This window comes from Salvia miltiorrhiza, chromosome 5, assembly GCF_028751815.1.
Source record: "Salvia miltiorrhiza cultivar Shanhuang (shh) chromosome 5, IMPLAD_Smil_shh, whole genome shotgun sequence".
NCBI classification, from domain to species: domain Eukaryota; kingdom Viridiplantae; phylum Streptophyta; class Magnoliopsida; order Lamiales; family Lamiaceae; genus Salvia; species Salvia miltiorrhiza.
Window position 1 is genome coordinate 38,478,955 of NC_080391.1, and position 10,903 is coordinate 38,489,857.

The following is a 10,903-nucleotide window of genomic DNA, read 5'->3' on the forward strand; positions in this document are numbered from 1 at the left end:
GCGGCGGCATTTTCGTCGTCGCCGAGGAGGAGAGAAAGAACAGGGGGTTCGACGGGAAGTGTTCCGGAGCGGCGCTCGTCGCCGGGCACGATGGAGTAGCTCAGGCGAGCAGTCGCGTTGAGAGGGAGAGAGAGGAGCAGTCGAGAGGAAGAGTAACTGATGTGTGCGTGTGTGTGCGGCTGATAGGGGGGAGGGGCGTGACTGATAAGGAAAGGGGGGGAGGGAGTGTTGGGCTAGGGCTTGAGGGTTGGACTGTTGGGCTTTTGTTTTGGGCCGAGTTTTGTTTTTATTTAATTCTTTGGGCCCTTAATTTATTCATTGGGCTGTGCAGTTTCTCCATTTAAATGGACTGCACTATTTTAATTAATTAGACTTATTAAGTTTGATTAATTATTTTAATTTGCATAATAATATTATATTATTATTATGTGCATATTTTAAGTAAATTACTTATTATATGCTAAGCATGACATGAAATTGCATTTATTTTGCAATAAAAGTATTTATGATTTAATTGGTTTTAACTATAATTCCAATTATTAAAGAAAGACGAGTAAGAATATTGTTGGTGTTCTTAACTCAAGAGATTTGTTTTCAAATATTTATTCATTAAATTTTGAAAACCCGGCTAAGTGAATCATAGAATGTTAAGCACTTCACCACGACTTAAGATTAGATTCAAGGAGACCTATTAAGAATAGATTTCTTGTAGGCTTTGAACGTCAAGGGGATTAGCACTGCTATTCCGATTCAGAGATAACGTTAAACGACAGGCATTGCCTATACAGGTGGGCTTATTTTCCAAATGTATAATTGAGCTAATGAGCTTAAATGTTCGTTATATATAAACTGTTTATCCAATAAAATGTTTATGTGCACTCTGCTCTGTTTAAGGCTCGCCACAACGAATCAATTGAGGTTCTCTTATAGCCTAACATGTTATTTGAGAATTGTGTACACCGTTAGCTGACTCGGTGGGTTGATCTCCATTCGGGCACTAACTAAGAGGCGTTATAAGGGTGCTTGCTGGATGTGTTCCGAAGCATGTAATGTAAGGGCCTGCCTGGGTAGCGTCCCGAGGTCAAAAGTAAACTTGTCTGGGTTACGCCCTCAGTTCAAGTAAATGGGAGAAACGGATCCGTCGGTGGCTAGAGGTCCGGGATCACAGCGAGTAACAGAAATGAGTGTGACATCTGCGCGCAAACTAAGTATATATATATATATATATCTATCTATATAAATGAAATGTTTTAACATGCTTAGAAGTTCTTTCACTTTAAAACCTTCTAAGTCATGTCAAGTATGATTGGATAAACTGTTCTTCAGATTATGAAATGTTTTAAAGTTGCAGCCCACTAAGTACATTAGTACTTAGCCCAAAAATACTTTCAAATGTTTTCAGGTTAACGGCAGGTGATGACGGGGCAGAGCTGAGGCTAGAGTTCAACTCCTTATTTTGACTTCCGCTGTAGAACTAGCCCATATCTATCTTTTGTTGAGCCTAAACTATTGACTCTCAAGTATTTCGATTAATGAATGTTGGTTATCTGAAGCATGACACTAAACTTGTGATCCTGAAGTTGTTATGTTTGTGGATTGATTCGTATCACTTGAATACCTGTCTTTCTTCATCCAAAGGGGCTAAGCCCGATTGTTATCCCGTTTATTCGGATTTCACAAGGATTTTCCCTTGTTCATTTAAATGATTAGTCGTACCCCAGTTATAGTTATTATTTCAAGAATTGGGGTGTGACAGAATGGTATCAGAGCATAAGTTTTCTTTCATGCCTCTGATAACCAAAAGCTTCTAATGTTGAATCTAGATTAGTACCTCTAGACTCCTAAGAAAGTTGTTGAACCTCAGCTCGCCGTCACACTGCTGCAAGAAAAAGGTACGATTTAAAAGTTTCAAAGTTATTAAATATTTTGAAGGTTTTCAAGAAGTGCGCGCTTTCAATGAATGATGCTATGTGAATTGCTTATCGCTTTCCATATGCTATAAGTTATGAATTGCTAATCGATTTCATATTGTTATTTTGGGTCTCCGACTCATATAACCAAGCTAATATCGTGTTAGGGACTACCCGAACCCTTAACGATAGTGTCGTGTTTGGGACTACCCGAACCCATAACGACTCAATGAATGTTATTTCGTGTTTGGGACTACCCGAGCCCTTAACGAATCAATGTACGAATGGTCGAGTTAGATTCCTTGAATCTTTCCAGCAAAAGCAAAGTTTTTAAAGGAATGGGACATCTATTGTCCAAGTGTTTTTAAAGGTTTCAAAAGAAACGAATGAATGAAGGAATGAATGAATGAATGAAAGCTTATGTTATCGTTTTAGGTTCACTGCCTATACGATCAGAATGAAGGATCCTCTTACAATTGTTTGAGTACCACCCAAGAATGCCTTGGAAATGTTAGTCGTGATAGCTCCGCTTGATCGATTCAAGTAAGGACTGGTAAGATAGAAACGTTTAACATAGACATGTTATAACGTAGAAGCAATGTTATGAGATTAAGGTTTCACTTAAGTACTCCACTAAGTTAAGATCAGTTTTCAAATAGAATTAGCCTTTCACAGGGTTATACTATAGAAGCAATATACCTTGGGTATGTCTATGTATGTATACATGTATGCATGCATGCGGAATGAGTCTCACATTTGTGTTGATTTCGTCCGTTAATCAGAATGGAAGACGCGCCGAGAGGACGCGGTAGGGGACGAGGACGTGGTCGCGGACGCGGCAGGGGATTCATCCCTGAACAGCCTATCCCTCAAGTAGCACCAGAGCGTACTGTTGAGGAAAAGTTTCGTAAGGAAAAGCCTCCAACGTTTGATGGTCTAGGCGATCCCACGGACGCCGAGAAATGGGTTAGAGCAGTAGAGAGAATCTTCGGCTACATCCGTTGCGATGACGAAGACAAAGTGACTTGCGCGACTTACCAACTGGTAGACGAAGCCGACTTCTGGTGGGAATCGGTGAGGCGCACAATGACTAAGGAACAATGGGAAAATTTCACATGGGAAGATTTCAAGACTGAATTGTACGAGAAGTACATACCAGGCTGCTATAGACAGAAAAAACAGAACGAGTTCTGGAATTTGAAGCAAAGGGCTGGAACAGTAATTGAGTATGATAGGGCCTTTAACCAGCTGTCAAGATATGCTCCACTATTAGTGGACACTGATGAGAAACGCGCCGAGAAATTCAGGAATGGACTGCGCCACGAGATATCAATCTCCCTAGCAAGTCAGGGAGGTCTTACTTATGCACAAACTTTGAGCAGGGCTCTCACCATTGAGTCATTGCTACCAAGGGAGAAAGGAAAAGTTCCGGGACAGTCTGGATTTGTACCACCTCAAGATGGTGGTAAAGGAAAAAGAAAGTGGAACGAGAGAACGGGTGGAAACCCTGGAACTGGAAATGGAAATGGGAAGAAACCATGGGTTGCAAACCAAAATCAGAATCAGCCTCAGAACCAACAGCATCAGGCAGTTATTAAAACACCTTGCCCGAAGTGTCAGAAACTCCATCTGGGAGAATGCTTGAGAGGAGTGAACGTCTGCTTTACTTGCGGAGAAACTGGACACTATGCTCCGGCATGCCCAAGGAAGAGAGGAGGAACACCGCAACAGCCACAGAACCAGGGTCGTGGAGGACACCGGGGGCCGCCCCAAAACGCTAGGGCCTATGCCCTTAACCAAAACCAAGCAGCAGGAAACCAAGGAAATCTGGCAGGTATGATTAATGTTTTCGACGTGCCGATTATAGCTTTGTTTGATACTGGAGCGTCCCACTCTTTCATTTCACATGCTGCTTGTAAGAGATTAGAACTGACTCCACAATTGGCTGAGACAACTTTAGAGGTTAGCACCCCTGGTGGTGGAAGATTAGCTGCTAAGGACATTATCTCGAACTTAGAGTTGAACATAGGCGCCGAAACGTTTAAGGCAGATTTGTATGTCATCGCTATGATAGAATTTGACATAATCCTAGGGATGGACTGGCTTACTCAAGTCGGTGCCACGATACTATGTAGCGAGAGAAAGATCTCTTTCCAATCCGTTGGAGAGGAAAAGACAAGTTTTCATGGCATAAGAATGGGAGGAAGAGTACCAGTAATTTCGGCGATGAAGGCCACAAGGATGATGAGAAATGAAGAATGTCGGGCTTTCCTAGTCAGTTTGACAGGAGAACGTGAAATAGAGAAAACGATCGAAGAGGTTCCAGTGGTGCGAGATTTCAAGGATGTTTTTCCCGAAGAATTGCCCGGTATGCCACCGAACCGACAACTAGAATTCACGATTGATCTAGAACCCGGGGCAGCGCCAGTGTCGAAGGCACCATACAGGATGGCTCCGCCAGAGTTACAATAATTGAAAGTGCAGCTGCAAGAACTGTTGGATCTAGGTTTCATACAACCTAGTGTATCACCGTGGGGAGCACCAGTCTTATTCGTCAAGAAGAAAGATGGTTCACTAAGGATGTGTATCGATTATAGAGAATTGAACAAGCTCACAATAAAGAATAGATATCCTCTTCCAACGATAGACGACCTGTTTGACCAGTTGAAAGGAGCCGGTGTGTTTTCCAAGATTGATCTAAGATCTGGTTACCATCAACTCAAGATGAAAAGAGAAGACATCCCAAAGACAGCGTTTCGAACGCGTTACGGACATTACGAGTTCACCGTGATGCCTTTCGGATTAACGAATGCCCCAGCAGTTTTCATGGATTTGATGTACCGAGTGTTCCATCAATATCTCGATAGTTTTGTCTTAGTGTTTATCGACGACATCCTCATATACTCTAAGACTGAAGAACAACACGAAGAGCACTTGCGCATCGTACTTGAAACCCTGCGTAATGAGAGACTGTTTGCCAAATTCAGCAAATGTGAATTTTGGTTGAGAGAAGTGATGTTTCTCGGTCACATCGTGTCGACTGAAGGAATCAAAGTAGACCCCGCCAAGGTCGAAGCAGTCAAGGAATGGAAGGCACCATCAAATGTCAATGAGATCAGGAGTTTTCTCGGTCTAGCAGGTTATTACAGAAGATTCATCGAAGGATTCTCGAAATTGGCTAGGCCAATGACTCAGCTTTTGAGAAAAGGGACTAAATACGTTTGGTCTGAAGCATGCGAACAAAGTTTTAAGGAGCTCAAGACTAGGCTGACTACTGCACCAGTGTTAGCAATACCAGAAGAGAATGAAGGATTCGTGGTGTATACTGATGCCTCGAAACTAGGATTGGGTTGCGTGATGATGCAAAATCAGAAAGTAATAGCATACGCGTCTCGTCAACTGAAGCCCCATGAGCTGAACTACCCAACTCATGATTTAGAACTAGCAGCCGTCGTGCACGCGCTGAAGATTTGGAGACACTACCTCTATGGAGTTAAGTGTGAGATCTTTACAGATCATAAGAGTTTAAAGTACTTCTTCGAGCAAAAGGATTTGAACATGAGACAACGAAGATGGCTCGAATTAGTAAAGGATTACGATTGCACCATCAGTTACCATCCAGGAAAAGCGAATGTAGTAGCTGACGCCCTGAGTCGAAAGACGAAGGCTAAGCTAGGGTATTTCATTACCCAACAGAAGGAGCTGATTCGTGACTTCGCCTCACTCAGTTTAGAGATTGTTTGTCCCCCAGATTCAGTGTCGGGTTGCGTAGCTGCGCTAACAGCTAAACCTGATTTGAGAGAAAGAATTGTGCAAGCACAAAGAGAAGATTGGTTCTTGGAGAAGATGCGTCTCGCGGCAAGAACGAATGAAACGAAAGGATTCACTGAAGCAAAGGATAATGCACTTATGGTTGGTGAAAGACTGTGTGTCCCACACAAAGAAGAATTAAAGAACGAGATTATGAGCGAAGCTCATGATACTCCTTACACTGCACATCCAGGCAGCACAAAGATGTACCAGGATTTGAAGAAAATTTTCTGGTGGAAAGGAATGAAAAGAGATGTAGCGTTGTTTGTCGAGCGATGTCTCGCTTGTCAACAAGTAAAGGCCGTGCATCAAAGGCCGTATGGAATGCTGCAACCACTACCTATCCCCGAGTGGAAGTGGGAGCACATGGAAACACTGCAATTTGGGTCATAGTGGACCGATTATCAAAGTCAGCGCACTTTCTGCCAATTCAAATGACATTTGGATTGGAGAAACTTGCAAAGTTATATGTCAAAGAGATAGTACGCCTTCACGGTGTACCTGTATCTATCACGTCAGATCGTGACCCCAGATTCACATCACGATTCTGGAAAAGTTTACAAGAAGCAATGGGCACTCAGCTGAACTTCAGCACAGCGTACCATCCTCAGACTGACGGGCAGTCAGAAAGAACGATTCAGATCCTAGAAGATATGCTGCGAACGATTGTCTCAGACAAAGGTGGAAGTTGGGAGGATTTATTACCCCTCGTGGAATTTGCTTATAACAACAGTTATCAAGCAACAATTGGAATGGCTCCATATGAGGCCTTGTATGGCCGAAAATGTCGATCACCACTTTACTGGGATGAAGTGGGTGAAAGAAAGCTGTTAGGTCCTGAACTGGTCCAACAGATGGTTGAGAAAGTCGACCACATCAAGCAAAGAATCAAAGAAGCTCAAGATAGACAAAAGTCTTACGCCGATAAACGCCGATCGGAGTTAGAATTCAATGTTGGGGATCGAGTTTTCCTCAAAGTTTCTCCTTCAAAGGGAGTTATACGTTTCGGAAAGAGGGGCAAGTTACGACCCCGTTATATAGGACCTTTTGAGATCCTAGATAAGATAGGCCCTGTAGCCTATAGGTTGGCATTGCCGCCTAGTATTGGGGACGTGCACAACGTGTTTCATGTCTCTCAGTTAAGAAAGTATGTGTTTGATCCAAAACACGTGATTAAGCACGATGAAGTGGTCCTAGCCCAGGACTTAAGTTATGAAGAGAAACCAGTCCAGATACTTGATCGCAAGGTTCAAGTTTTACGTAACAAGAACATCGTTCTCGTTAAAGTGAAGTGGAACCATCACGGGATGGAAGAGGCCACATGGGAACTTGAAGATTCAATGAAAGTCAAGTATCCCCAACTAGATTATCAAGGTATGTAATTTCGGGGACGAAATTCTTTTAAGGAAGGAGGGATGTAATACCCCGTTTCCTCAAGCTAAGTTTAGAATAATTTTCGAACTTAGATTTAAGATGATTCACGCCGGATAAAGAAAAAAAAAGAATTTATTTTAATTCCGACAAAAATGATTTACAAAAGTATTTGTAAATTTAGTTATTAAATTTATATGCATTGCATATTTATTTAATTTAACATTCAAGCATTTTCACGAGCTTTTAATTAGCAAACCCTGAAGCATTAGTACAGTCTCGACGATTTTATCCTGAGGGATTTTGGAGTGTCCAATTGGCACTCATAACCTATGCCTCTTACAGCCACCCTACCCGCCACCCTACTCTCTGTGGCAGCCTCCAATCTCAGACCCCAAAGGTCAAATTTCAGCCATGCTTTTGCAGGCAATCTCATCCTCAATCCTCTGCCACTTCAATTATACAAAAGCCAAGTTTCCTTCTATTTTTTTCATCCACTTTCTCCTTCTCGTTTCAACACACCCAACAAAGTTTAAAGTGCAGAGGTAAGTGTTCCAACCAATTCTCTTCTTCTTCCTTGGGGATACAACCCTCCATTTTAACTATGTTTATGTTTCCAACTTCCAGCAATCAAGCAGATTCAGATATTTCCTCCATTTCAGATTTGAGAAATTCACAAGTAATAAAGGTTCCCTCTTGAACCCCTTCATCTCATTAGCTTTTACAGCTTTAATCAAGCACTTCGTTTGTGCCATTCCAGTAAACCATTATATAGAGCAACACATTTCAAGCTTTTCAATCAAACTGGCATATACACATTCATATACATACATCGCATGTTTTATAAAGAAAAGGTTGAATCTTGAAGCATCAATTTGTTCCTTGATTTTAAGCATAACCTGCCAAAGAAAAAGAAAGGAAAAAAAGAGTCTTGAGCTTTGATTTTTGCTGTCGAGTCGAGAGTCGAGGGAGGCAGGGCACGGCGGCTGTGCCGCTGCTGCCCGGCCACGGTTGGAGAAAAGGAGGTGGGCTGGTCTTGCTGTGGAGTCGAGTCAGGGGAGGTTGAGCCTAGGGCTTCGGCGGGCGGCTCCTGCTGCTGCTCGTCGGTGGGAGTCAGAGAGGGAGGCTAGGCGCTGCGGCTCTGCCGTTGCTGCCTAGCCACGGTGAAGAATGGAAAAGGAGAGGACGGCGGCGGCCTGGGGGTTGTCGACCATCGGGAACTGGGGCTGGTTGGAGCTGGGTTTAGCAGAGGGAGGCCAGAGCGCGGCGGCCATGGCTGCTGTTGCTCGGCCACGGACGGAGGGAGAGAGAGGGAGTCGCGGTCGGCGGCAGCCTTGCTGCTGCAGTCGCCGGAAACGAGCAGAGAGAGAGAGAGAGGCCGAGGAAGGCGGCGGCATTTTCGTCGTCGCCGAGGAGGAGAGAAAGAACAGGGGGTTCGACGGGAAGTGTTCCGGAGCGGCGCTCGTCGCCGGGCACGATGGAGTAGCTCAGGCGAGCAGTCGCGTTGAGAGGGAGAGAGAGGAGCAGTCGAGAGGAAGAGTAACTGATGTGTGCGTGTGTGTGCGGCTGATAGGGGGGAGGGGCGTGACTGATAAGGAAAGGGGGGAGGGAGTGTTGGGCTAGGGCTTGAGGGTTGGACTGTTGGGCTTTTGTTTTGGGCCGAGTTTTGTTTTTATTTAATTCTTTGGGCCCTTAATTTATTCATTGGGCTGTGCAGTTTCTCCATTTAAATGGACTGCACTATTTTAATTAATTAGACTTATTAAGTTTGATTAATTATTTTAATTTGCATAATAATATTATATTATTATTATGTGCATATTTTAAGTAAATTACTTATTATATGCTAAGCATGACATGAAATTGCATTTATTTTGCAATAAAAGTATTTATGATTTAATTGGTTTTAACTATAATTCCAATTATTAAAGAAAGACGAGTAAGAATATTGTTGGTGTTCTTAACTCAAGAGATTTGTTTTCAAATATTTATTCATTAAATTTTGAAAACCCGGCTAAGTGAATCATAGAATGTTAAGCACTTCACCACGACTTAAGATTAGATTCAAGGAGACCTATTAAGAATAGATTTCTTGTAGGCTTTGAACGTCAAGGGGATTAGCACTGCTATTCCGATTCAGAGATAACGTTAAACGACAGGCATTGCCTATACAGGTGGGCTTATTTTCCAAATGTATAATTGAGCTAATGAGCTTAAATGTTCGTTATATATAAACTGTTTATCCAATAAAATGTTTATGTGCACTCTGCTCTGTTTAAGGCTCGCCACAACGAATCAATTGAGGTTCTCTTATAGCCTAACATGTTATTTGAGAATTGTGTACACCGTTAGCTGACTCGGTGGGTTGATCTCCATTCGGGCACTAACTAAGAGGCGTTATAAGGGTGCTTGCTGGATGTGTTCCGAAGCATGTAATGTAAGGGCCTGCCTGGGTAGCGTCCCGAGGTCAAAAGTAAACTTGTCTGGGTTACGCCCTCAGTTCAAGTAAATGGGAGAAACGGATCCGTCGGTGGCTAGAGGTCCGGGATCACAGCGAGTAACAGAAATGAGTGTGACATCTGCGCGCAAACTAAGTATATATATATATATATATCTATCTATATAAATGAAATGTTTTAACATGCTTAGAAGTTCTTTCACTTTAAAACCTTCTAAGTCATGTCAAGTATGATTGGATAAACTGTTCTTCAGATTATGAAATGTTTTAAAGTTGCAGCCCACTAAGTACATTAGTACTTAGCCCAAAAATACTTTCAAATGTTTTCAGGTTAACGGCAGGTGATGACGGGGCAGAGCTGAGGCTAGAGTTCAACTCCTTATTTTGACTTCCGCTGTAGAACTAGCCCATATCTATCTTTTGTTGAGCCTAAACTATTGACTCTCAAGTATTTCGATTAATGAATGTTGGTTATCTGAAGCATGACACTAAACTTGTGATCCTGAAGTTGTTATGTTTGTGGATTGATTCGTATCACTTGAATACCTGTCTTTCTTCATCCAAAGGGGCTAAGCCCGATTGTTATCCCGTTTATTCGGATTTCACAAGGATTTTCCCTTGTTCATTTAAATGATTAGTCGTACCCCAGTTATAGTTATTATTTCAAGAATTGGGGTGTGACAATAATACAGTGAGTTATTCTCTCTCAAGTTTCGAATTCTTCTTGATTATTCCAAGCAAGAATTCAACATGTCGGCGTATCGGCGAGTTCATCATCCCTCGTCGTGTGTCATTCAACATCTCCGAGTTGCTGCACCAATCACATCGTTGGGGTTTAAGGATCCGTTCCCTAAATAACTTCGTAGATTAGGTCAGGGGTTTTGGGACAAACTTCCATACTTTATCTTGTTTCCGTTTGGGTTGTTTCAATCTTCCGTGCGTATGTTCTGTACAGTCCGGTGAAGTTCGTGAGGTTACCGGCAAGATTCATATCACCAACACCCATGCACACTTTTATGGAACGAAGGGAATATTTTATTTGAGCCCAAAATAATTGTAATAGATTATTGGGTGTTTTCATTTGGGATAAATAAATTGTACCCATTTGAATAAAATAAAAAGTTATTTATGTCAAAGTATCAAACATGATTGCAGTGAGGCACCGATGCAACTCTCTCTCTAGATTCTTCAACTTATTTATTCTCTTTTCTCTGGAATGAGATTAAGTGTACAACATTTTATGTTTCACTTTGTTTTTCACTTTCAATTTTGTTTAGTTTCTTATATATTTTTTATTCAATTTCAATTTTGTTTGCTTTAGTTTAATTTTGTGATTATTAACTAGGGTTTATTC

The 10,903-nt window shown here is 42.1% G+C and overlaps 2 long non-coding RNA genes across 2 annotated transcripts; both read left to right on the forward strand.

Moving 5' to 3' along the window:
- The first annotated feature begins 672 nt into the window (after positions 1 to 672).
- Positions 673 to 1,701, forward strand: LOC131024344 (uncharacterized). Its single transcript, XR_009101770.1, has 2 exons — positions 673 to 788; positions 1,403 to 1,701. It is a non-coding gene; the product is annotated as an uncharacterized LOC131024344 (long non-coding RNA).
- Positions 1,702 to 9,149: 7,448 nt separating this feature from the next.
- On the forward strand, positions 9,150 to 10,178 carry LOC131024346 (uncharacterized). Its single transcript, XR_009101771.1, has 2 exons — positions 9,150 to 9,265; positions 9,880 to 10,178. It is a non-coding gene; the product is annotated as an uncharacterized LOC131024346 (long non-coding RNA).
- The last annotated feature ends 725 nt before the right edge of the window (positions 10,179 to 10,903 follow it).